At 38.6% G+C, this 25,244-nt stretch overlaps 1 protein-coding gene across 1 annotated transcript in view; it reads right to left on the bottom strand.

Moving 5' to 3' along the window:
• The window catches only part of LOC127529379 (uncharacterized), a 773,396-nt gene that overhangs the window by 746,577 nt on the left and 1,575 nt on the right, over positions 1 to 25,244 (bottom strand). The window lies entirely within an intron of this gene.

Below are 25,244 nucleotides of genomic sequence, written 5' to 3'. Positions count from 1 at the left end.
GTACTGTTGGAACAGTTTGCCGCTGGAGTGCAAAATACTAAATGTATTCCTCATTGCTAATCTGTACGCGTAAAATTGGCATTGAGTAAGCCTTATTCGCTTGCCGGTTCTTTTATTGGAAACATGTTGTAAATCTTTGTGCCAGCCAATGTCTCCGTAAGGGAATAAAAGTGGGTAAAGCATAGGATCGCAATTTATATTGAGCGTGGAAATCTGTTCACAGGAGTTGCCTATGGGATAGATGCAAATGTCCCTTTCGGCAGGCAGTTCGCCATCTTCTCTGACAAAAATCGCTGCAACATCAGTGTGACATGTCGGGGCATTGTATCGTCGTAAATCCTGCTTAGGGTTTTCCTTGAAAAGCATTTGTACAGATGCTGTTGGATTGGACTGAGCGATTTCATGCATGTGTTTGTATGATTTAGCGAAGGGGTTGATGGTTCTGAGCATGGAATCTATCTGGAGAAGTAAATTTTCGCTGCATGCAGAGTTTGCTTTATTTTGTAAGCGTACTTCAGTATCTTGCGCTGTGTCAAAAACATACAACTGTCCATATCCTGGAGAGGTAAAAGTGTTAGCGTATAGTGGAAAGATTTGGTGATAAATTTGCCCGTGTATTTTAAAACAGTGTGGTCCGTGGCCAGGAGGTTAAGTTATCTGTGCACCCATGGAAGCAAATACTAGAGAAGAGTTGTATTCTCGAATGTGTTCACGATAATTTTTACCTTCTGATGTTTGCTGTGTAAGAAGCTGTTGTAAAGACACAGGTGGCTCTGGCAAAGGTGGTAAAGCTACTTTACCGTCGTGGCAGCACCTCGAGTACTTGTTGGATGGATTACACTCAGCAGGCCAGTATAGTGCATGACAGTGTTTGCACTGCTGGTCTGGAGTCCCAATGTTGTACTCTTGGACAGGAAGACAGGAATTAGGTAAAGAAGTACCTTTGGTAACGGGAAGAGGATTGTGTGTATGTCTGCTGAGACTGCGTTGGTTTGGAAACGTTGCTTTGCAGATGTCACATTGCAAGACTTGTGAATGAGTTTTGTTGTGTTTAGTCAGACAATCCTGTGTAGTGAACTTTTTATTGCATTCCTGGCACTTATATAGTTGTTGGGAAGAATGCCTTTTCTTGTGTTTTCTCACCTGCTAGGTGAGGTTCGCGTTTGAAAAGTTTTGTTGCAGGAATCGCACTGGAAGAATGTGTTACTGGAGTGGGAGTCAGGTAATTTTTCAGCGGAGTGAATTTTTGTGTGTTTGTGAAGATAGTTCTGCATTGTGAAACGTTTTGTGCAAGTGTGAAACTGAAACAATTTGTCGTTGCAGTGAATTTTCTTGTGTTTGGCAAGGCTGGGTTTTGTTTTGAAAGATTTACTACAAATGTCGCAGAGGAAGGTTGTACCAGTAGACGAAACTGTAGTGTTTTGTGGAAGAGAAGAATAACTGAGGACTGATGTGTTGGTTTTATCAGACATTATATGCTGCTGTGGAGACATGATCAGAATCGGTCATAGCGGCCATTGTCCAGTTGTCCTGAGTACAGAAGGTAAATGAAGAGAATATTTCCAGAACTGTAAATGCAAGGCGGGATGCTGGGGTTGTGTTTGAAGTAAATGACAATGGTAGCATGGAGAATCTCTGAAAGAGCTTGAATTTCACTCTTCACTACCATAAACTCCAGATGTTGCCATGTATTGATAGTACTCCTGACTTGTTGTGATAACTCGATTTGCATTGGAAAGAACAACAGGAAGAACGTCTCCAAATCTGTCCCAATGTAATGCAACGAAATCTACTGCCGAAAGTCGTAGTGAGAGTGTATTGCCTTCGTTAAATGTTTGTGTCAAGAAATAACCCACTGATAGGAACAGGCAGTTACCGGATCCCGGAATAGAGATGATTGTTGTACAAAAACCTGTCGACAGAGAAGATACTGTCGTTCATTTTATAACAAAGGCTTAGGAAACAACCGTCACAGTATGACGAAAATAGCAAGGTTTATGGGAGGCCGCAGGCAGCGTGGGGACAGGTTTGGAAGAGGATGAATAGGAATCGAGAAATGTCGTGTCGGCTGCCTGTGGGCGGAACCAGTTTTGAAGTGGAAGCAGGACGAACCAGAAAAAAAAAATATATAAGAGGTAATCAGTCCAAATTTAGTGCTTGTCCTAGCACAGCAAGCAATGTTACCAGTAAAGTATAATACTTTTTTGTAAGGTAAGAGCTGCTGCCAGCAGAGTGGCCTCTAAAATAACTAAGAAATCTTACAGCACTAAAATACCTTGGAAGACTACAGTGTCAGATCTCAAGACAAAATGCTGTAGGGCTAGGCGTAAATGGCCGAAAACTACATTAAGAGTCCACTGTGTAATATTAAAAGCAGATACAGCACATATACAGTAGCTATATACCTAAAGCAAATATAACAAACAGTTCTATTTCTCTAAAATTATAAATGAAAATGTTGAAAATCTAAAATTTGTATTTTGAAAGATTGATTGTTTTCTAAACCCTTTTCATTGAATGGAATGCAAAACTTGTGAGGACTTTGCCACATTTCCTGGTCTCCCCAGATTTTCTAAAGACTGCAGTAGTAAAACCCCGGCTTAAAAAATAATCTTGACTTCTTTGCCTTTGACAACTTTACACCTATTTTTAACCTTCCTTTTTTAGGTAAAATTGTAGAAAAGCAGTTTTCTGGAAATATATAAACACTATAAACTGCCTGGTTAAAGTAGTAAATGAGTTGCAAGTTAACACAAACAGAGGCCACATATATGTTTTTGTTCTACTATTCCTGAGTTCTGCATTTGACACCATAGACCACAATATTCTAACAAATCTCCTTACTCAATGGGTAAACCTCTCGGGCAGTATCTTAAATTGGTTTCAGTCTTATTTAACAAGGGCAAAATTCTTTGTTAGTTGTGGTGATTGCAGTAGGCTACACTTTAACACATATTTATTGATCACATTAGCCAGATGTGATTTTCCATTTAAGGAACATTGCAAAAGTTAGACCTCTTATAACATTGTAAGATGCTGAGAAATTAATTAACACTTTTGTTTTCACATGATTGGATTACTGTAATGCACTCCTAACTGGATTACCCAAGAAAGATCAATTAGGTGCATCTGAGCACATCTCGCCAGTCTTAGTATCTGTGTCTCTTACAATTAACTTTAAAATACAACTAATGGTGTATAAAACCTTAAATAATTTTGCTCCTTTCTATATTTTGAATTTCCTGCCCCTGTACATTTCAAGTTGCAGCCTTAGATATTCTATTGGTGGTCTGCTTATAATTCCAAGAGCCAGGCATGAAAGAAGTGGTGAGGTGGCCTTCTGTTATTATGAACTAAACATCTGGAATACTTTACCAATAGAGATATGCCAGGCTAGCACTGTAGATCATTTAAAAAAACTCCTAAATAAACTATTTTTTAATTTGGATTTTTCATAGCTACATTTTAGTTCTACTCCAAATAAACTATGTATGTTGTCACAGAAGCCTGGGGTTATTACCCAGCCGGGACGCCTGGAAGGACCGGAAGGTGACATCTATGTCTTCCAGGTCATAAGGGGACAACTGCCGTGGGTTAAGAGAGGACCACGGGAAAGGAGCAAGGAGGTTCTAACCCATTGGAACCCGTGACCACCGCCAGGGGGCGCCTTAAGCATCGTGGAACCCGGGAGACATTTACTTCTGCCACACCTGGAAAGATAGAGGAAGACCCTTCCAGGGACGTTGGAGTGGTTCTGGTGCAAAGGGCAGCACTTCCGCCACACCAGGAAGTACTGCCAGAAGGACTTCATTAGACACCTGGAGCACATCCGGGCAGGAATAAAAGGGGCCGCCTTCCTACAATGTGTGAGCTAGAGTCGGGAGCAGGAGGAGAGGAAAGACGGCCACAGACTGTGATAGAAGTCAGAATAGTGGTGATTTGGTGCTGGGAGCACTGTGTGCTGTGTGGGACTGTGTATTTGTGTATAATAAACATGAACATTTTATAAAGGTGTGGTTTCCGACTGGTGGTGTCCAGGCAATGTATAGAATTATCATATATTAAATGATTTTGCAATCATTATTAATCTTTACTTTTGTCTGTTCTCTTTTCAAGTTCTTCTGTGGTGCACCACTACAAACTGATCAAAGTCCTGTGCAGCCATCTTAATGTTTGAATGAAAGTAGATACCCCAACTTGCCATGAGACCAATTGTTTTGAACCCATTAAGATGAAACCTTTAAAAAAAAGGAACAAATTAAGCACATTTATGTAAGGTAGAATGCCTAGTCGGGGCTGGTTGTTGTTTTTATTTTTTCTTCACACCCTAGCCAACTGACCTTATCATCAGACTCATGTAGAGACTTATAAAACAAATTCTATATATAAGGATTCTGCTTCTCCTAATTATACAGTATATGTGTCTTATGTGAATGTGCATTATTTATATTTTTGTATACTATTTATTAATTATTCTTATCTAATTTTAATTTCTTTTCTGTTGAATGTAACTTTGACATATTGTAAAGTACTTTGAGATCCATCATTTGTATGAAAATGTGATATAGAAATAAATGTTGCTGTTGTTGGTTAATTGCTAACAGCACAGTGGGAAAGGCAAAGTGAAGCTTGGCTGAGATGGCCTTTCCCTCAAGAAGTGACAATAGGTAGCCCTTATAAACTGATGAAAGACCAAAAAAGTTAATTAGTACGAATACACAGCATTGGCCCTGTGCATCACATTCATTGTGTAATATATTGGTCATGTCAATGCACATTCTAATCCAGCCACAGGGGATGCACAAACCAGTGTGTTTCTTTATGCCAGTCCCAAGCCCTGATAAATGGAGAGGGTCACGTCAGGAAGGACTTCTGGTGTAAAATTTTGCGGACAACAATACATATTTCCATACCAGATCAGTCAAGCCCCGGGTTAACAATGACCGCCACCAGTACTGTTAGTCAACAGAGTGCTAGCAGAAGTTGGGCTACTATTGGCCGAAGAAGGAGAAGAAGAGGGGGGAGACATGTCCAGAGGGAGGAGGAGAGGAGGAAAGTAAAGAAAGTGAAACTGAGGGTAGGAACTTTGAATGTTGGCAGTATGACTGGTAAGGGGAGTGAGTTAGCAGATATGATGGAGAGAAGGAAGGTTGATATATTGTGCGTAAAGAGACTAAATGGAAGGGGAGTAAGGCCAGGTGGATTGGAGGTGGATTCACATTGTTCTATCTTGGTGTGGATGGGAGGAGAAATAGAGTAGGGCTTATTCTGAAGGAACAGCATGTCAGGAGTGCTTTGGAGGTGAAAAAAGTGTCAGACAGAGTAATGATTATGAAGCTGGAAATTGGAGGTGTGATGATGAATGTTGTTAGTGCATATGCCCTGCAACTTGCGTGTGCAATGGATAAGAACGAAGATTTTTGGAGTGAGTTGGATGAAGTGATGAACAGAATACCCAAGGGATAGAAAGTGGTGAATGGAACTGATTTCAACGGACATGTTGATAAAGGGAACATATGAGATGAGGAGGTGATGGGTAGTTATGGTGTCAAGGAGAGGAATGAATATGGTCAGATGACAGTGGGTTTTGCCAAAAGGATGGACATGGCTGTGGTGAATACATATTTTAAGAAGATGGAGGAACACAGGGTTACGTACAAGAGTGGAGGAAGATGCACACAGGTAGATGACATCCTATGCAGAAGAGTCAATCTGAAGTTGATTAAAAACTGCAAAGTGGTGGCAGGGGAAAGTGTAGTTAAGCAGCATAGGATGGTGGTCTGTAGGATGACGTTGGAGATCAAGAAGAGGAAGAGAGGGAGGGCAGAGCCAAGGATCAAATGGTGTAAGTTGAAAAAGGAAGACTGCAAGGTTGAGTTTAGGGGGGAGGTGAGACAGGCACTGGGTGGTAGTGAAGAGTTACCAGACAGCTGGGCAACTACAGCAGATGTAGTAAGGGTGACAGCAAGAAAGGTGCTTGGCGTGACATCTGGAAAGAGGAAGGAGAAAAAGAAAACCTGGTGGTGGAATGAAGAAGTACAGGAGAGTATACAGAGGAAGAGGATGGTGAAGAAGAAGTGGGATAGTCAGAGCAATGCAGAAAATAGACAAGACTACAAGGAGGTAAGGCACAAGGTGAAGAGAGAGGTGGCAAAGGCTAAAGAAAAGGCGTATGATGAGTTGTATGAGAGGTTGGACACTAAGAAGGGAGAAAAGGACCAGTGGGCGAGACAGAGGAACTGAGCTGGGATGTGCAGCAGGTTAGGGTGGTAAAGGATAAAGATGGAAACATACTCACAAGCGAGGAGAGTGTGTTGAGTAGATGGAAAGAGTACTTTGAGAGGCTGATGAATGAAGAGAATGAGAGAGAGAGAAGGTTGGATGATGTGGAGATAGTGAATCAGGAAGTGCAATGGATTAGCAAGGAGGAAGTAAGGACTGCTATGAAGACGATGAAGAATGGAAAGGCCGTTGATCCAGGTGAAATACCTGTGGAAGCATGGAGGTGTTTAGAAGAGTTGACAGTGGAGTTTTTAACCAGATTGTTTAATGGAGTCTTGGAAAGTGAGAGGACGCCTGAGGAGTGGAGAAGAAGTGTACTGGTGCCGATATTTAAGAATAAGGGGGATGTGAAGGACTGTAGTAACTACAGGGGATAAAATTGATGAGCCACAGCATGAAGTTATGGGAAAGAGTAGTGGAAGCTCAGTTAAGAAGTGAGGTGATGATTATTGAGCAGCAATATAGTTTCATGCCAAGAAAGAGCACCACAGATGCAATGTTTGCTCTGAGGGTGTTGATGGAGAAGTTTAGAGAAGGCCAGGAGGAGTTGCATTGTGTCTTTGTGGATCTGGAGAAAACATATGACAGGGTGACTGAGAGGAGCTGTGGTACTGTATGAGGAAGTTGGGAGTGTCAGAGAAGTAGGTAACAGTTGTACAGGGTATGTACGAGGGAAGTGTGACCGTGGTGAGGTCTGCGGTAAGAGTGTTCGATGCATTGAGGGTGGAGGTGGGATTACATCAGGGATCGGCTCTGAGCCCTTTCTTATTTGCAATGGTGATGGAAAGGTTGACAGACAAGATTAGACAGGAGTCCCCGTGGACTGTGATGTTTGCTGATGACATTGTGATCTGTAGCGATAGTAGGGAGCAGGTTGAGGAGACCCTGGAGAGGTGGAGATCTGCTCTATAGAGGAGAGGAATGAAGGTCAGTAAGATTAAGAATACATGTGTGTGAATAAGAGGGAGGTCAGTGGAATGGTGAGGATGCAGGTAGTAGAGTTGGCGAAGGTGAATGAGTTTAAATACTTGGGATCAACAGTACAGAGTAATGGGGATTGTGGAAGAGAAGTAAAGAAGAGAGTGCAGGCAGGGTGGAATGAGTGGAAAAGAATGTCAGGAGTGATTTGTGACAGACGGGTATCAGCAAGAGTGAAAGGGAAGGTCTACAGGATGGTAGTGAGACCAGCTATGTTATATGGGTTGGAGATGGTGGCACTGACCAGAAAGCAGGAGACAGAGCTGGAGGTGGCAGAGTTAAAGATGCTAAGATTTGCATTGGGTGTGACGAGGATGGATAGGATTAGAAATGAGTACATTAGAGGATCAGCTCAGGTGGGATTGTTGGGAGACAAAGTCAGACAGCCAAGATTGCATTGGTTTGGACATGTGCAGAGGAGAGATGCTGGGTATAATGAGAGAAGGGTGATAAGGATAGAGCTGACAGGTAAAAGGAGAAGAGGAAGGCCTAAGAGAAGGTTTATGGATGTGGTGAGAGAGGACATGCAGGTGATGGATGTAACAGAACAAGATGCAGAGGACAAAAAAATATGGAAGACGATGATAATACACTGTGGCTACCAACCCTAATCCCTATTATTTTGTTACCTTCATTGTGCCATAATAATGACACTTAAAAACAAGCAGAACAGACACCCAAACAGACACCATGAATGATGAAAGACTGCAACTACTTCAACATCCGCCCCTCTAATTAGTAAATAACGAATGAAATAATCAAAACACAGGAAAAAGCATAATGAAAATATTGCCAAAAAGTAAAACATGATCCACAAATAACTGCTTACTAAATTTTAATGAAAAGTGATGCAAATTGACACCTTTTAATGGCTTACTTCTCATTGCATCCATAATAACCAACATGGTACATCACTGTACATTTTAATAAAAAAATGTACTATTGACTCCATTTTGAAATTTCTACATTGACACAAGTGGTCTCCAGGACTGTGTTTGCAGACCATGCTTTATTACACTGCCCTATAAAACCAGCAATAAGAAGAATAAAAGCTGAGAATCCCACCTAATGAGTAAAATGTTTGTGGATAAACAATTTAGAGAAACGGGTGGCTATTATGAAGGAAAAATGATAAACCTAAAGTTATGGTTATAGAATAATGAGCTTGCAAACTGCTATCCATCCATTTTCTTCTTTTGTGGGGTCATGAGAAATCAAAGCTTGCTTTAGGAACACTAGACAGGAGGGAATGTACAAAGCTGTCTATTGGAAGGCATATTCATAAACACAGAGAGTAACAGTGTGGGATTTCAAGCCAGGTAGCATCAAGCGCAAAGCATTTTCCACCTCTGAGAATAAATAAATAAAGACCTTTTTCAATTCCAAATAATCACGTTTTGAATGTACATTGATTTTTGTTAGTTGCTATAAAGGTGGGTAGCTGCTTCTCTCTGATAGCTACTATCTGCCACACTTAAAACACAGATGATACCACTCTATCAGCCTTCTGACTCCTTCACTTCCATGTTGCTCCACTCCAAGTGCTCCTGTAACATGCAAATCTCAAAAACAGCACATTGTCTCACTGACTTGTCTAACAAAGCACTGAATTTGCATTTCCTTGCCAGTGGCTTTGACATTGACATGTTCAACACAATAGCCTTGCTACTATCTGGTACATCTGTTTAAACTTACATTCTTTACTGTCTAGCGTATCATGTTACATAATCTCAGTATACTTGATAATAATAATACTAATAATAATTCATTACATTTACAGTATATAGCACTTCACACAGGATCTTTGGTGCCCATGTCAGTACTGAGCTACCTGGGCATCTGGGTGAATAAACTTTAGAAGTGTTTGACCTTGAATTTTCCATGAACACTGTGAGAGACCACAGAAGCAATAAACACATTTTTCTTTAGAAATCTGAAAAGGTTGTTGGCTGTTAGTGGCCTTTATTTTTTTAAACAAGTTTATTGCTTTTATTTGAGAAAAACAACATTACATACAATCAAGTCAAACTTAACTAAACAGAATTTAACCAGCACCCAAAAGAAACAGAGGAAAGCCCACAACAAGAGCAAATCTTTAAATACAACAAAGAAAGGAGACTATCCTTTTCCCAGATATAAAGGCTTATTCTAAAATTAGATTAATTCGATCTTGCCATTTTTTAAAAAAGAACAGATCCTTTAAGTGAGAATTTAACATTTTCCAATTTCAAACAGTACAGAACATCTGTTACCCACTGACTTGTAGAAGGTGGGCTGGGATTCTTCCAGTTAAACTAGATAACTCCTTGTGCCTCTAATGCTGTGTCAGCAATTACAATCAATTGTCCTGCTCCACTTTAAGCCCATCTGGGAGTCCACCAAACATGGCTGTTAATGGATTAGGAGTGAGCATCAATGATGTCTGATAGGCATTTATAGGTCCAGAATGATGTTAATTTGGTGCAGGCCCAAAACATGTGGCCCAATGAGGCTACAGCTCGATTGCAACGTTTGCAGGTTGAATCTTGCTCTGGAAATATTTTGGACAATTTTAAAGGAGAGAGAAAGACGTGCTCAATAAAAGATTTTAAGTTGAATAATTTAATTCTTTGCATATATGGAGATTGAGTGAATTCTGTGCATGGCTGCCTTCCACTCCTTTTCTGAAATGTTAAGTGAAAGAAAATTTCCCCATCATACCCTGGGATCTTTGGTAAGGAGGTAAGGAACATTTGGGCAGGTTCCTTTTAGCGAGGTTTCCAAATTGAAAATAGTAGAAAAAATGTGTTAATTGGAAGTTAAATTTGAAGAGTAATTGTTCATAAGATGAAAAGACATTATCTATATACAAGTCTTTGCAAAAAACTCCAGACCATCCAGTCACTCACAGCAACATTCATAGATATTTTTTATCCCCAGGCAATAAGACCCAAACAACAATTGATTGGCAAAATTGACACCATTCAACATTTTTTCCATTGTGCCAACTATCTGACTCTGTAGTTATCTGTGTGTTCATGTCATATTATTTTGCACTTTCATATTGTCATAATTTGTCATTAATTGCTATACCTGTTCGAAATCGTGTATTTTCCAATGCCCCTTTCTGTGCTGCCAAATCTAAGAACTGTCAGTTATCTTTGGGCTCCATGCTGTATGCACTGCTTTAGTTTATCTGCCTTGAACTTTATTATTATTTTATTAAGTCTCAGTACTGTCACTTTATTGCATAATTCCTAAACTGTTCCAGTGACTACAAGTCATTTTTAAATTTGTCACTTTATTCTACTGCCCTATAGTACCTCATTACTATTCCAGAGTGTATGTTGTTAGCTATTGCACTTTATTTTGTACTCTGTAGTTTAATATTGTGAATTTCCCCTTGGGATTAATAAAGTATCTATCTATCTATCTATCTATCTATCTATCTATCTATCTATCTATCTATCTATCTATCTATCTATCTATCTATCTATCTATCTATCTATCTATCTATCTATCTATCTATCTATCTATCTATCTATCTATTGTGGAAGAAAGAATTGTTGACCCGTAAAATGGAAGGAGTCAGAGTCTCACACCAGAAGAAATGTTCATAAGCTTTCTTTTATTCTTGCATACCTAGACTGGAGTGTCAGTAGCATGCGCGCTGACAGGAAAGAGTTCAGCTCTTTTATATCAGCTGATTGTGTGAACACTTTACAAGTTCGTATAAAGGCAGATTAATGCATGAGCCTTTTAGGGCTTAAAATAGACGGCAGTTACAGATGAGTTCATAGCTTAGCTTATTCGTAAAACAGGAAGAACAGTTTATAAAAATACATTTCTGGTAAAGGCAGCTTTCTGGTAAAGTCAGATTCTTTTGAACTGCTCACACAGGTCAGCATCAGTAATATATGTTAAAGGTCACATATACAGTTTCTGAAAACTGTCAAGTACACATTTTCTTATAATATAAAAAGGACAGTTATCTGTAAACTGAAAATTTCCATTCCACACTATCTATCTATCTATCTATCTATCTATCTATCTATCTATCTATCTATCTATCTATCTATCTATCTATCTATCTATCTATCTATCTATCTATCTATTGCTCTGTATGTTGCATTACTGTAATGTCAATTGTACCATTAATCATTAGTCGATGGTCATATTCTTCAAGATAGCTACTCAAATAACAATCTCATTATACTTGTACACTGTACTCAGTATATATGACGATAATACTCTGATTGATTAATCAAAGAGTCCTTAGTAAGTCTAATCTGCTCTGGCCCTTCTTGTCCAGTGTCACTGTGTTGTTAGACCAGTCCAGTTTGTTGTTTATGTGGACCCCCAGATACTTGTAGCTCTGCACCACTTCCATGGCCTCCCCCTGGATTGCGACTGGTCTGGTTTCTTGCCTCGCCTGAACTCCACCACCAGCTCTTTTGTCTTGCTGAAGCTGAGTTGCAGGTGGTTTTCACTGCACCACAAGATGAAGTCCTCTTCTCCATTATTAATGCAGCCTATGATGGACGAGTAATCTGAAAATGTCTGTAGATGGCAAACACTGGTGTTGTGCTGGAAGTCTGTTATGTAGGGGGTTAACAAGAAGGGAGACAGGACAGATGTTCGAGGTGCTCCAGTATTACACACCACCATTTCTGACACATAGTCAGTCCCTGCAGCCTCACAAACTGCTGTCTGTTGAACAGGTAGTCCATGATCCAGGAGTTTGTGGAGGCTTTTTCTCCATTTGATGAGGCAGAATGGTGTTAAAGGCACTGGAAAAATCAAAAAACATGATATTGACTGTGGTGCCAGCTTTACCCAAGTGGGAGTATATATCCATCCATCCATTTTCCAACCCGCTGAATCCGAACACAGGGTCACGGGGGTCTGCTGGAGCCAATCCCAGCCAACACAGGGCACAAGGCAGGAACCAATCCCGGGCAGGGTGCCATCCCACCGCAGGACACACACAAATACACCCACACACCAAGCATACACTAGGGCCAATTTAGAAGGGAGTATATATCTACAGTGAAATTAAGCATTAATTTTCCTTAATATATTGTAACAAACATGTTGTAATTGCACTTATAGGGGTGTCTACAAAACCAGCAAGCCCACAGTGTCACAATGCATTTGATGAAAAATGAACTCCAGCTAGTGTGTCAAAGGTGAGAAGTCCTTTCAAAGATAACAAACAGCAATGTTTGTACTACAATATTACCAAATACATTGTGCATAAGACATGTAATGTACTATGTATCCATGGCAGTTCACATGGCCTATCATTTTACCTGAGCAAAAGCTGAACCCTGTCTTCACATGAATTCCAATTTATTTTGAACTTCCTGTAACTCTCAAAAAGAAATTTAAGCTGTTCACTCTGCCAGCAGATCTAGGTGCAACCTAATTACTTGTTTGTACTTGGTTAATAATAAGTTTAAAATGTGTGCTGTATCACCATATGATTTGATATAATCTACTCTATATATATACAATTGTAAGCCTAAATGTGCAACGATTTTGTGCAACGATTTTATGCCATGTTTTTTGTCACACTTTAAATCAGGCTTATTTTATAACCTACATATATATGTTTGGTATCCTTCTTTTCAGAATTTATCGAACTTTAATGTGATGTTGTTAGGTTTTCAGATACTTATTCCAATTTTAAATTATAAACTAAAATATCAAGAAAGTTTTGGTTTTTAATTTCAATAAATCATTATTTCAATAATTTATTTTACTAATTTAATTCAATAAATTACATTATTTTTGATCATGTAAACTTTCTTTCACAGGAACAAACTATTAAAAAAATGATCTATTCATAACACCAATGTTTGTATTTAGGTGATTTAGTTAGCTGAAGATTGAGTTACAATGACCCATTGCATACCATTTTACTTATCACATGATTTTTCTTGTTATTTAAATGAGTCATTTTTAAAAAAAAACGTTTTTTTATCAATAAGAATGTGAGTTAAAATGAATGGATCATTTATTTATTCTCTTATAAATACTCATCAAGCATAGTGGACCTCAGTTTAACAGAAATACTCCAATCGGTAAGAGAGTAAATATTTTATTCTCATTTCATGATTTTTACTCTGTTAAATAATAGTTCATTTTCCTTTTACATATTTGTATTATCGTAGTATTTCCCTCTACTTACCCTTTACCTGTTTTCTCAAGGGTAAGTGTACTCATCAAGTTCGTTATCAGGTTGGTCTACTGTTGCACTTTAAAATGAACACACACATACATAGATATACGCATACACACAGACCCTCACCACAACAGTGCCCCATGAATGACACACAGACTCTGATTAACCTTGAGCACTGTAAACCACACAAGTGCTTTAGGAATAACACAGCCTGTCACTCAGCACTTCAAGAGACTTACTCATAATCGGCACGAACAACATACGATGTTTTAGTGATATCTCAGACCTAAATATTACTTTTGGTCTACAAGAATTCATTTAAAAATACAAAGACACAGCACTCTTGACTATCGGCCATTTATCAACCAAGAATACCTCACTTGATGTCCTGTTCCCTACTACTGAGTAGAGCTCTCACTCTCAGCCCTAATAAACCTCACATCACAGGACCACAACAATATTTAAACAATTTTGTGATTTTTGGCCACATGTGGGGTGGCCTACCAGGCTGCAACTGGAGGTTGGACGCCGAAGGCACCAGGGTAGCTTGGGCCACCTAGTATATAAGAAAAAGCTAAACTCTTAAAAACTAAGGTGCCAGAGTAGTTCTTCAGAGTAATGCCATAAAAGAAACATTTTTGTTTCTCAAAAGACCCATCCACATAAAGGTTTAGGAAAGAACCATTCATTTATTTAAATGTATAACAGGCTCCATACATTAAATAACCAAGAACAGAAGACAATCGATTTGTGAAATTCCACTGGCTCTTTATTTAAAAGGATTTCCTGGTGCATACAATCACACAGGCTGAGTTCAGGTTCTCTTACTCTGTTATGTCCTGCTAGATAGTATATTATACATTAATTTTTTTTTAAATATTAGGACTTTTTTAAGAAACAAACAACTTCATATACAAAGAACCTGTTCCAGAATGAAATGATGCTTTGTAAAGTAATGGAGCTACAAGGAACCACACAACACAGTAAAGAACCATAAAGTGCCATTGAAGAACCAGGACTTATAAGAGTAGAAGGTGTAACAAAAGGTGCTATGTCAGCGCCTGAGCCGACACATACTCACACCAGAGGCATTTATAAAAACAAAGAAACTTTTATTTTTCTTCACCTGTGGGGCACATCTTCCCTGTGTCCCACAGGCAAAACACAGTCCCAAAGCACCACACAAAACACTACACTCTTTTCCTTTGCACCACCTGTCCTCTCCGTCAAGCTCTATCCTCCTCCTCCCGACTCTGGCCATTGAGTGGTGGTTGCTGGCCACTTTTATAGTCCACCCGGAATTGCTCCACATGGTTGACTGCCGAGTTCTGGGTGCACTTCCAGGTTTGGCGAATACACAGCCCATAAGGGCTATGGACTCTCAGCTGCAGCACCCCCTGGCGGTGCCCGTGGGACCCAACAGGGCTGCACCCAACTCCAATTCCTAATGAGCCCTGCGGGAAACCGAGGCACTGCTCCAACCCAGTGGGGCTGCCATCTAGCATCCAGGGGGAGGTATTGCACATTCCATGGCTGCTCCCCCTGAACATATAGCGAAGGGGCATTCCAGCCGGGCATGGACCCCACCTTTCACCACAAAGGGATATACAATATACATTACAATACAATATAATTTATTTTTGAATAGCCTAAAATCACACAAGCAGTGCCGCAATGGGCTTTAACAGGCCCTGTCTCTTGCCAGCCCCCAAGCTTTGACTCTCTAAAAAGACGAGGAAAAACTCCTGAAAAAACCTTGTAGGGAAAAAATGGAAGAAACCTCAGGAAAAGCAGTTCAAAGAGAGACCCCTTTCCAGGTAGGTTGTGTGTGCAGTGGGTGTCAAAAAACGGGGGTCAATACAATACACAGAATAAAACCCATCAAGCTGCCTCAACCTATTGGTCATTCTACAGCTCAGTCAGTGCTGTGCTGGCCAATCTGATGAAAGGACCCTTCTACCTGATTATTCCAGTGTTCCTCCATCAGAAATGACTTTTCCAAAGGCAGGCAGACAACTTGGCAGTAGGACAGTGGCACTTGGTGCCACATTTGAGTACATAGAAAAGAAACAGATAGGTAAGGGTTAGTAACAAATTATAACCATCATATTACAGTACTTATGTGTCAGTATTAATGACTAACAACAGAGATGCAGTCTGCACAGTTAATCAGCAGCTCTAGGCAGGGTGTGCTAAACTGAAGTCGTGAGTCTTCAGCCGGGATATGAAAGCTGAGACCGAAGGGGCATCTCTTATAGTAGCAGGCAGACCACTCCACAGTTTAGGGGGTCCTGTAACTAAAAGCTCGACCTTCCACTGTTTTTTTATTAATCCTTGGAATCATAAGCAGACCAACATCCTGAGATCTTAATGTGCGCTCAGGTTTGTAAGTCATGATCAGACCTCGGCCATTTAAGGCTTTTTATGTTAAAAGAAGGATTTTGAAATCTGCCCTAAATTTTACTGGGAGCCAGTGTAAGGATTAAAAAACTGGAGTTATGTATTGCATTTTCATGTTCTTGTAATAATCCTTGCAGCAGCATTTTGGATTAACCGGAAGCTATATAAAGAACAGTTTGAATATCCAGTGAACACTGCATTGCAGTAGCCAGTCCTACTAGAAATAAATGCATGAATTATCTTCTCAGTATCCTGCATATTTAGAAAATGCCTTAATATCCCAACATTTTTAAGATGAAAGAAACATATTTTGGACTATTTTGTAATGTGCGCTTTAAATGACATGCTAGAGTCAAAGATAACTCCTAGATTGCGAGCTGATTCAGTAAAATTAATGGTGATTCCAGCTGAGTTAAATTATGACAGAATATTGTTATAATCAGCGTCATTCCCTCCAACAATTAACATCTCTGTTTTATCGGTGTTTAAAGAGAAGTAGTTCTCATCCATCCACTCCTTTAATTCAGAAAAACATCTAATTAAAGACAACATTGGAGAAACTTCATTTGGTCTAAAAGAAAGGTTTAACTGGGTGTCATCTGTGTATGAATGAAAATTAACATTATGTTTTATAATGACAGATCCCAGTGGAAGCATGTAAAGTGAAAACAGAAAAGGTCACAGTACTGAGCCCAGTGGGACACCATATCTCAGTTCTTTGTATAATGATGGAGTCCTGTCAGCACATTTCTGTACATATTGGAATCGATTTTATAAAAACCAGACAAGAGTAGTGCCTGTGAGCCCAATGTCATTTTCTAGCCTGTGCAGTAAAATCGAATGGTCAATGGTGTCAAACTCTGCGCTTAAGTCTAACAACATAAATACAGTGGAATTTACTTCATAGAGGATATCAGAATGTCGTTTACAATCCGCGTTAGTGCCGTTTCTGTAATATGACCAGTGCGGAAACCAGACTGGAACTTCTCAAGTAAATTATGATGCGTAAGGTGTGACTGAAGCTGATTGGCGACTACTTTTTCAAGTATTTTATAGAGAAAGGGTAAATTTGATATGGGTCTATAGTTGTTAAGAATGTGTGGGTCACCTATTGGATCATCAATTTGAAAATCAAAATGACTGACCTTTTCTTCACAAATTGGATCTGTAAATTTCCCAGGCACTGCCCATTCAAACAAGGCTTAACGTGTCTTTCTACCGCATATTGTTTTTTGTTTTTTTAATTTAGTTATTTCTAGCCTTTTGGATGTGCATTCTGTGTTCTCTTTGTGCTGTTTGAAAGTAAAGTCCACTTATGACAAGAAAAGTAACATTCAAAACTGAATTTTTTGGTAAAAACGTAATTTGTAGTTTGCAAGTTTATTGTACTGTAATTTCCTCTTACAGCATAGTTGATATATAAATTCTGAAACAGCAATGCTTGGCCTTCATTTGGATATCTAGAATCTGCACCTGCAGTAAAGCATGTGAGCAGGTTCATACTGTAGTCATTTATCTGAACACAGCAAAAGTTGAAAAAAGAATGTTTTTTCACTACTTCAAAAAACAGATATGTTAAAACAAAAGTGATCAAAGCACATAGCAACTCTCCCTGGTGTAATGAAAACACCTGAGCTCTTAAATTAGAGCGTTGAAAACTGGAGAAAACCAAAGCTACAGGTCTTTCAAATTGCATGGACAGAGAGTGTTAAAAAATATAAAAAAGCTCTCTTTAAAGCTTGCTCAGAATACTATTCTACAATAATAGATATCAATAATAAAAATCCTCAGGTACTGTTTAGAACAGTGGCTAAATTAACAAATGGGAATTCAGATCTACAGTGCAAAATACCAACAGATATTAGGCAGTACAGACTTTATGAACTTCTTCAATGAGAATATTAAAAATATAAGATCCCAGATCTCTGCATCACAGTACAAACCGCATGCTAGCTTAGCAGATCCTGCCTCACATTGCATTCAGCACTTTAGTAATTTTAATCCTGTAACTGAGCAGGAAGTCTTAACTTTAATTTCTAAAATGAATTCCACTACTTGTTCCCTAGATCCAGTGCCAACAAAACTAGTAAAAAGTGCAATGGATGTTCTTGCAGTGCCTATTCTAAACATTATCAATAGTTCATTATTGCATGACACAGTACCTGATGCACTAAAAGTGTCAGTCATTAAACCATTACTTAAAAAGTCAGACCTAGACCCACACATACTAAATAATTATAGACCTATTTCAAATCTACCATTTCTCTCTAAAATACTAGAAAAAGTAGTCGCCAATCAGCTTCAGTCACACCTTACGCATTACAATTTATTTGAGAAATTCCAGTCTGGTTTTCACACTGGTCATAGCACAAAAACGGCACTAAAAGGTTGTAAACAACATTCTGATATCCTCTGATGAAGGAAACTCCACTGTAATTATGTTGTTGGACTTAAGTGCAGCATTTGACACCATTGATCATTCTATTTTACTACATAGGCTAGAAAATGATGTTGGGCTTACAGGCACCGTGCTCGCTTGGTTTAGCTCTTATTTATCAAATCGATTCCAATATGTACAGAAATGTGCTGACAGTACTCCATCATTATACACAGAAGTTCAATATGGTGTCCCGCAGGGCTCAGTACTGGGACCTTTATTGTTTTCACTGTACATGCTTCCACTGGGATCTATCATTAGGAAACATAACGTTAATTTTCACTCGTATGCAGATGACACCCAGTTATACCTTTCATTTAAATCAGATGAAGTTTCTCCGATGTTGTCTTTAATTAGTTGTGTTAGCGAATTAAAGGAGTGGATGAATGAGAACTACTTGTCTTTAAATACAGATAAAACAGAGATGTTAATTGTTGGAGGGAATGACGCTGATCATAACAATATTTTGTCATCATTTAACTCAGTTGGAATTCCAATTAATTTTACTGAATCAGTCTGCAATCTAGGAGTTATCTTTAACTCTAGTATGTCATTTAAAGCGCATATTACAAAGATGTCCAAAATGCTTCTTCCATCTTAAAAATGTTTGGAAATTAAGGTGCTTTCTAAATAAACAGGATTCTGAGAAATTGATTCATGCATTTATCTCTAGTAGGATTGACTACTGCAATGCGGTGTTCACTGAATGTTCAAACTGTTCTTTATACAGCCTCAAGTTAATACAAAATGCGGCTGCAAGAATTATTAAAAGAACAAGAAAATACAACACATAACTCCAGTTCTTAAATCCTTACACTGGCTCCCGGTTAAGTTTAGGGCAGATTTCAAAATCCTTCTTTTAACATATAAATCATTAAATGGTCGAGGTCCGGCTTACTTGTCTGAACTTATCATGACTTACAAACCAGAGCGCACAGTAAGATCTCAAGATGCTGGTCAGCTTATGGTTCCAAGGATTAATAACATAACAATGGGAGGTCGAGCTTTTAGTTATAGGGCCCCTAAACTGTGGAATGATCTGCCTGCTACTATAAGAGGTACTGTGCCATGCAATAATGAACTACTGATAATGTTTAGAATAGGCACTGCAAGAACATTCATTGCACTTTTTACTAGTTTTGTTGGCACTGGACCTAGGGAAGAAGTAGTGGGCTTCATTTTAGAAATTAAAGTTAAGACTTCCTGCTCAGTTACAGGATTAAAATTACTAAAGTGCTGAATGCAATGTGAGACAGGGTCTGCTAAGCTAGTATCTGGTTTGTACTGTGATGCAGAGATCTGGGATCTTATATTTTAAATTTTCTCATTGAAGAAGTTCATAAAGTCTGTACTGCTAATATCTGTTGGTATTTTGCACTGTTGATCTGGATTTCCATTTGTTAATTTAGCCACTGTTCTAAACAGTACCTGAGGATTTTTATTATTGCTATCTATTATTGTAGAATAGTATTCTGAGCGAGAGTTAAAGAGAGCTTTTTTATATTTATTAACACTCTCTGTCCATGCAGTTTGAAAGACATGTAGCTTTGTTGTTCTCCATCTGCGCTCCAGTTTTCGACACTCTAATTTAAGAGCTCGAGTGTTTTCATTAAACCAGGGAGAGTTTCTATGTGCTTTGATCACTTTTGTTTTAAGGGGAGCCACTGCGTCCAGATCATCTCTCAAGGTCACATTATAATGTGATGTTAGCTGATCTAAATTGTCTTCCACAATTACACTTGACTTACTCAAAGTATCTATAAATACTATATGTCAAGCAAATAGTTAAATAAAAAACATTAGCCATATTGCATTATTTTTAAGCTTGAAGCAGAATTACCAATTTGGGAAAGGAAGGACAGAATAGAAAGAGAATGACGCACAAAACTATCGAGGACAGAAGAAGGGGGAACATGTACACCTGTTATTCAAAAAGTTAGGAAGCTGAGGAACGATACCAATGACTTAATGTAGAAAAATGGTCCTGGTAGGCACATGAAAAGCCAGCTGGAATAGTGAATCAACAGAAACAGCAAAAGGCATTGCTACTAACAAGGTCAAGATGATGTAATGCATGAAAAATAAAATTAGTATATTCATGTACTAGTATAAATAAATATAGAAAAATATATAAGCATTAACTTTATAGTGCAGAAAATAATGCAAGTCAGGCCTGCCACGCAAAGAATTAAATAAAGGTACATGCTATATTTCTTTTTAATTAAAGCTTAGCTTCAGCCGCTAAATAAAAAATAGCTTGAAGGCCAAGGGAAAGGAAATGATAAAAGAGTGCCCAAAAATGGAAGAAGGGAATATCTGATCAACCAAGGCCAATAGAAATGAGCAAAACAGAAACTAAAGATATACAATAGACAGTAAAATACCGGATGCCAGCTGTAGGAGAAGTCAGGAGATAATAATGGGCCCCATGAGAACTCGTATCGGCCTGACAGGTGCAGAGGGGAGTCAGAGAAAAACAGCAAATGAGGTAATTTGAGTGAGGTCGGGAGTGATAAGAATCCATCCATCCATCCATCCATCCATTTTCCAACCCGCTGAATCCGAACACAGGGTCACGGGGGTCTGCTGGAGCCAATCCCAGCCAACACAGGGCACAAGGCAGGGAACCAATCCTGGGCAGGGTGCCAACCCAGGAGTGATAAGAATTTGCTATATAAGTTTTGAGTTCTGAACTATTCAGGGTTCAGCTCAATTTGGCCATATTGGGTTGAGACGATGTTATTATTATTGTTGATTTATTGCATAAAATTATAGACTCTGTTTGCCTATCCTGAGTCTCCTAATATCCTTCATTTCAGGTAAAAAGCCTTGTGGTGACAATTTTACGCCACAACAAGTTGAAATCACCATTAATTTTACAGAATCAGCCCGCAATTTAGGAGTTATCTTTGACTCTGGCATGCCATTTAAAGCACATATTACAAAGTTGTCCAAATCATGTTTCTTCGATCTTAAAAATGTTGGGAAATTAAGGCGCTTTCTAAATAAACAGGATTCTGAGAAATTAATTCCTGCATTTATTTCTAGTAGGATTGACTACTGCAATGCGGTGTTCACCGGATGTTCAAACTGTTCTTTATTCAGCCTCCAGTTAATCCAAAATTTTGCTGCAAGAATTATTACAAGAACAAGAAAATAACGAACACATAACTCCAGTTCTTAAATCCTTACACTGCCTCCCAGTTAAGTTTAGTGCAGATTTCAAAATCCTCCTTTTAACATATAAAGCATTAAATGGGCGAGGTCCGGCTTACTTGTCTGAACTTATTATGACTTACATACCTGAGCACACATTAAGATCTCAAGATGCTGGTCTGTTTATGATTCCAAGAATTAATAAAATAACAATGGGAGGTCAAGCTTTTAGTTACAGGGCCCCTAAACTGTGGAGTGGTCTGCCTGCTACTATAAGAGATGCCACTTCGGTCTCAGCTTTCAAATCCCTCACTACTTCAGTTTAGCACACCCTGACTAGAGCTTCTGATTAATTGTACAGACTGCATTTCTGTTGTTAGTCATTAGCACTAAAACATAAGTAACATGATAGTTATAATTTGATACTAACCCTCACCAATTCTGTTTCTCTTCTCGGTCCTCAAATGTGGCACTTGGTGCCACGGCCCACCTGCCAAGTTGTTTTGCCTGCCTAAGCTAAAGTCATCTCTGATGGAAGATCACAGGAATCATGGGAAAGAGGGGTTCTTTCATCGGATTGGCTGTTTCAGCTGTGGAATGGCCAACTGGGGGAGGCAGCTTGATGGCTGTGGTCTCCAGGACTCTAAACAAATCCAAATCATATTATGTGATATCATCTACTGTTAAATTCTGCTCCATACTTGTAAAATTTTTATTTTTATACTGTACTGAGGATTTGTTCTCTTCTGTGTATTGTACTGTGTTGCATTGACCCCCTTCTTTTTGACACCCACTGCATGCCCAACCTACATGGAAAGGGGTCTCTCTTTGACTGCCCTTCCCAAGGTTTCTTCCATTTTTCCCTACAAGGGTCTTTTTGGGAGTTTTTCCTTGTCTTCTTAGAGAGTCAAGGCTAGGGGGCTGTCAAGAGGCAGGGCCTGTTAAAGCCCATTGTGGCACTCCTTGTGTGATTTGGGGCTATACAAAAATAAATTGTATTGTATTATATTGTTTATGTTAGCGTTGGTCATTTCATGAGTTTTTTTTTTTTTTTTTTTGCTTATTGTTGATGTATTGTGCATCACTTTTATAGTGTTTGGAAGCTTATTCCATCATTTATGGTAAAAAGAATAACATTCAAAGTGTATTTTGTGGTTAAAATGTAATTGCATTTTGCAACTTACTGTGCTGTAATTTATATACAAAACATTCTTTCTTCTCCAGGAATAAATATTCTGAAAGAAAAACATCTGTCCTTCATTTTGCTATATGAAACATGTATAGTTAATTAAGTAAGAAGGATTTGTGGCCATTTCAATCAAAGTAGCACAAAACAACCAAAATCAACATCGAGTTTAAAGGGTTAAAAGGGACTCGTTTAAAAGGTTTTACTGAAATTTCAATAATTCATAGTGCATATGTATATAATTACATGAAATTAACTAAAAATAACATAAAGTAAATTGTGTTGTACGAAGCAAAAGAAGGAAAAATACAATCCTTATTTAAAGTTATGTTAATGTATATCTCAAATGATGCATTCTAAAAAGATGAGAATAATGGCATACATAACACATAACCTTACCTGTAAAAACAAGGTGAATAATAACAACAACATTTATTTATATAGCACATTTTCATACAAAAAGTAGCTCAAAGTGCTTTACATAATGAAGAGAAGAAAAATAAAAGACAAAAGAAATTAAAATAAGACAACATTAGTTAACATAGAAAGGAGTAAGGTCTGATGGCCAGGGTGGACAGAAAAAACAAAAAAAAAACTTCAGAAAGCTGAAGAAAAAAATAAAATCTGTAGGGGTTCCAGGCCACGAGACCACCCAGTCCCCTTTGGGCATTCTACCTAACATAAATGAAATAGTCCTCTTTGTAGTTCGGGTTTTTCACGGAGTGACTTGATGCTGATGGTCATACAGACTTCTGGCTTTTAATCCATCCATCATTGTTGGAACATCATGGTGCTTTGGGTAGATGGTGGTGGCGTGCGCCACCACCAACAGGACACCGGAAAAGGAAACAGAAGAGAGAGTAGGGGTTAGTACAGATTTTGAATGAATAGTTATTATAATGAATTGGATATACAGAGTATCAGGATTAAATTACAGTGAAGTTATGAGAAGGCCATGTTAAAATAATGTGTTTTCAGTAGTTTTTTAAAGTGCTCCACTGTATTAGCCTGGCGAATTCCTACTGGCAGGCTATTCCAGATTTTAGGTGCATAACAGCAGAAGGCCGCCTCACCACTTCTTTTAAGTTTTGCTCTTGGAATTCTAAGGAGACACTCAGTTGAGGATCTGAGGTTACGATTTGGAATATAAGGTGTCAGACATTCCGATATATAAGCCGGGGCGAGATTATTTAAAGCTTTATAAACCATAAGCAGAATTTTAAAGTCAATTCTGAATGACACAGGTAACCAGTGTAGTGACATCAAAACTGGAGAAATGTGTTCGGATTTTCTTTTCCTGGTAAGGATTCTAGCAGCTGCATTCTGCACTAGTTGCAAACGATTGATGTCTTTTTTTGGTAGTCCTGAGAGGAGTGCGTTACAGTAATCTAGCCGACTGAAAACAAACGCATGAACTAATTTCTCTGCATCTTTCGATGATATAAGAGGTCTAACTTTTGCTATGTTTCTTAGGTGAAAAAATGCTGTCCTAGTGATCTGATTAATATGCGATTTAAAATTCAGATTACAATCAACGGTTAACCCTAAGCTTTTTACCTCCGATTTGACTTTTAATCCTAATGCATCCAGTTTATTTCTAATAGCCTCATTGTATCCATTATTGCCAATCACTAAGATTTCGGTTTTTTCTTTATTTAATTTGAGAAAGTTACTATTCATCCATTCTGAGATACAAGTTAGACATTGTGTTAGCGAATCAAGAGATTTGGGGTCATCAGGTGCTATTGATAAATACAGCTGTGTGTCATCAGCATAGCTGTGGTAGCTCACGTTGTGCCCTGAGATAATCTGACCTAATGGAAGCATGTAAATTGAGAAGAGCAGTGGCCCCAGGATAGACCCTTGTGGAACACCATATAGAATATCAGGGGTCTTTGAGTTATAATTACCACAACTAACAAAAACTTTTCTCCCTGCCAGGTAGGATTCAAACCAATTTAAGACACTGCCAGAGAGGCCCACCCATTGAATAAGGCGATTCTTAAGAATATTATGATCAATGGTGTCAAATGCGGCACTCAGATCTAAGAGGATGAGAACAGATAAATGGCCTCTGTCTGCCTTTACCCGCAAGTCATTTACTACTTTAATGAGTGCAGTTTCTGTGCTGTGATTTGTTCTAAAACCTGACTGAAATTTATCAAGAATAGCATGTTTATTGAGGTGCTCATTTAACTGTATAATGACTGCCTTCTCTAGAATTTTACTTAAGAAAGGCAGGTTAGAGATGGGTCTATAATTTTCAAGAGCAGAGGGATCGAGATTATTTTTCTTAAGTAGGGGTTTAACTACCGCAGTCTTAAGACAGTCTGGGAAGACCCCCGTATCTAATGACGAATTTACTATGTCAAGAACATTATCAATAAGCACGCCCGATACTTCTTTGAAAAAATTTGTTGGTATTGGGTCAAGGGCACAGGTGGACGGTTTCATTTGAGAAATTATTTTATGTAAATCAGGTAAATCTATCCTAGTGAAAGACTTTAATTTGTTTATTATGGGGTACTGGGGTTTAGGAGGATCCTTAGTGTTGGTGAGATATACTATGTTATTTCTAATATCATTAATTTTTTGATTGAAAAATACAGTGATAGCCTCACAGGTTTTACTGGAAGTAC

Source organism: Erpetoichthys calabaricus, chromosome 10 (assembly GCF_900747795.2).
Source record: "Erpetoichthys calabaricus chromosome 10, fErpCal1.3, whole genome shotgun sequence".
Classification (NCBI taxonomy): domain Eukaryota; kingdom Metazoa; phylum Chordata; class Cladistia; order Polypteriformes; family Polypteridae; genus Erpetoichthys; species Erpetoichthys calabaricus.
Note: the sequence above shows the minus strand (reverse complement) of the source record. Positions and strands in the feature narration are given on the sequence as shown.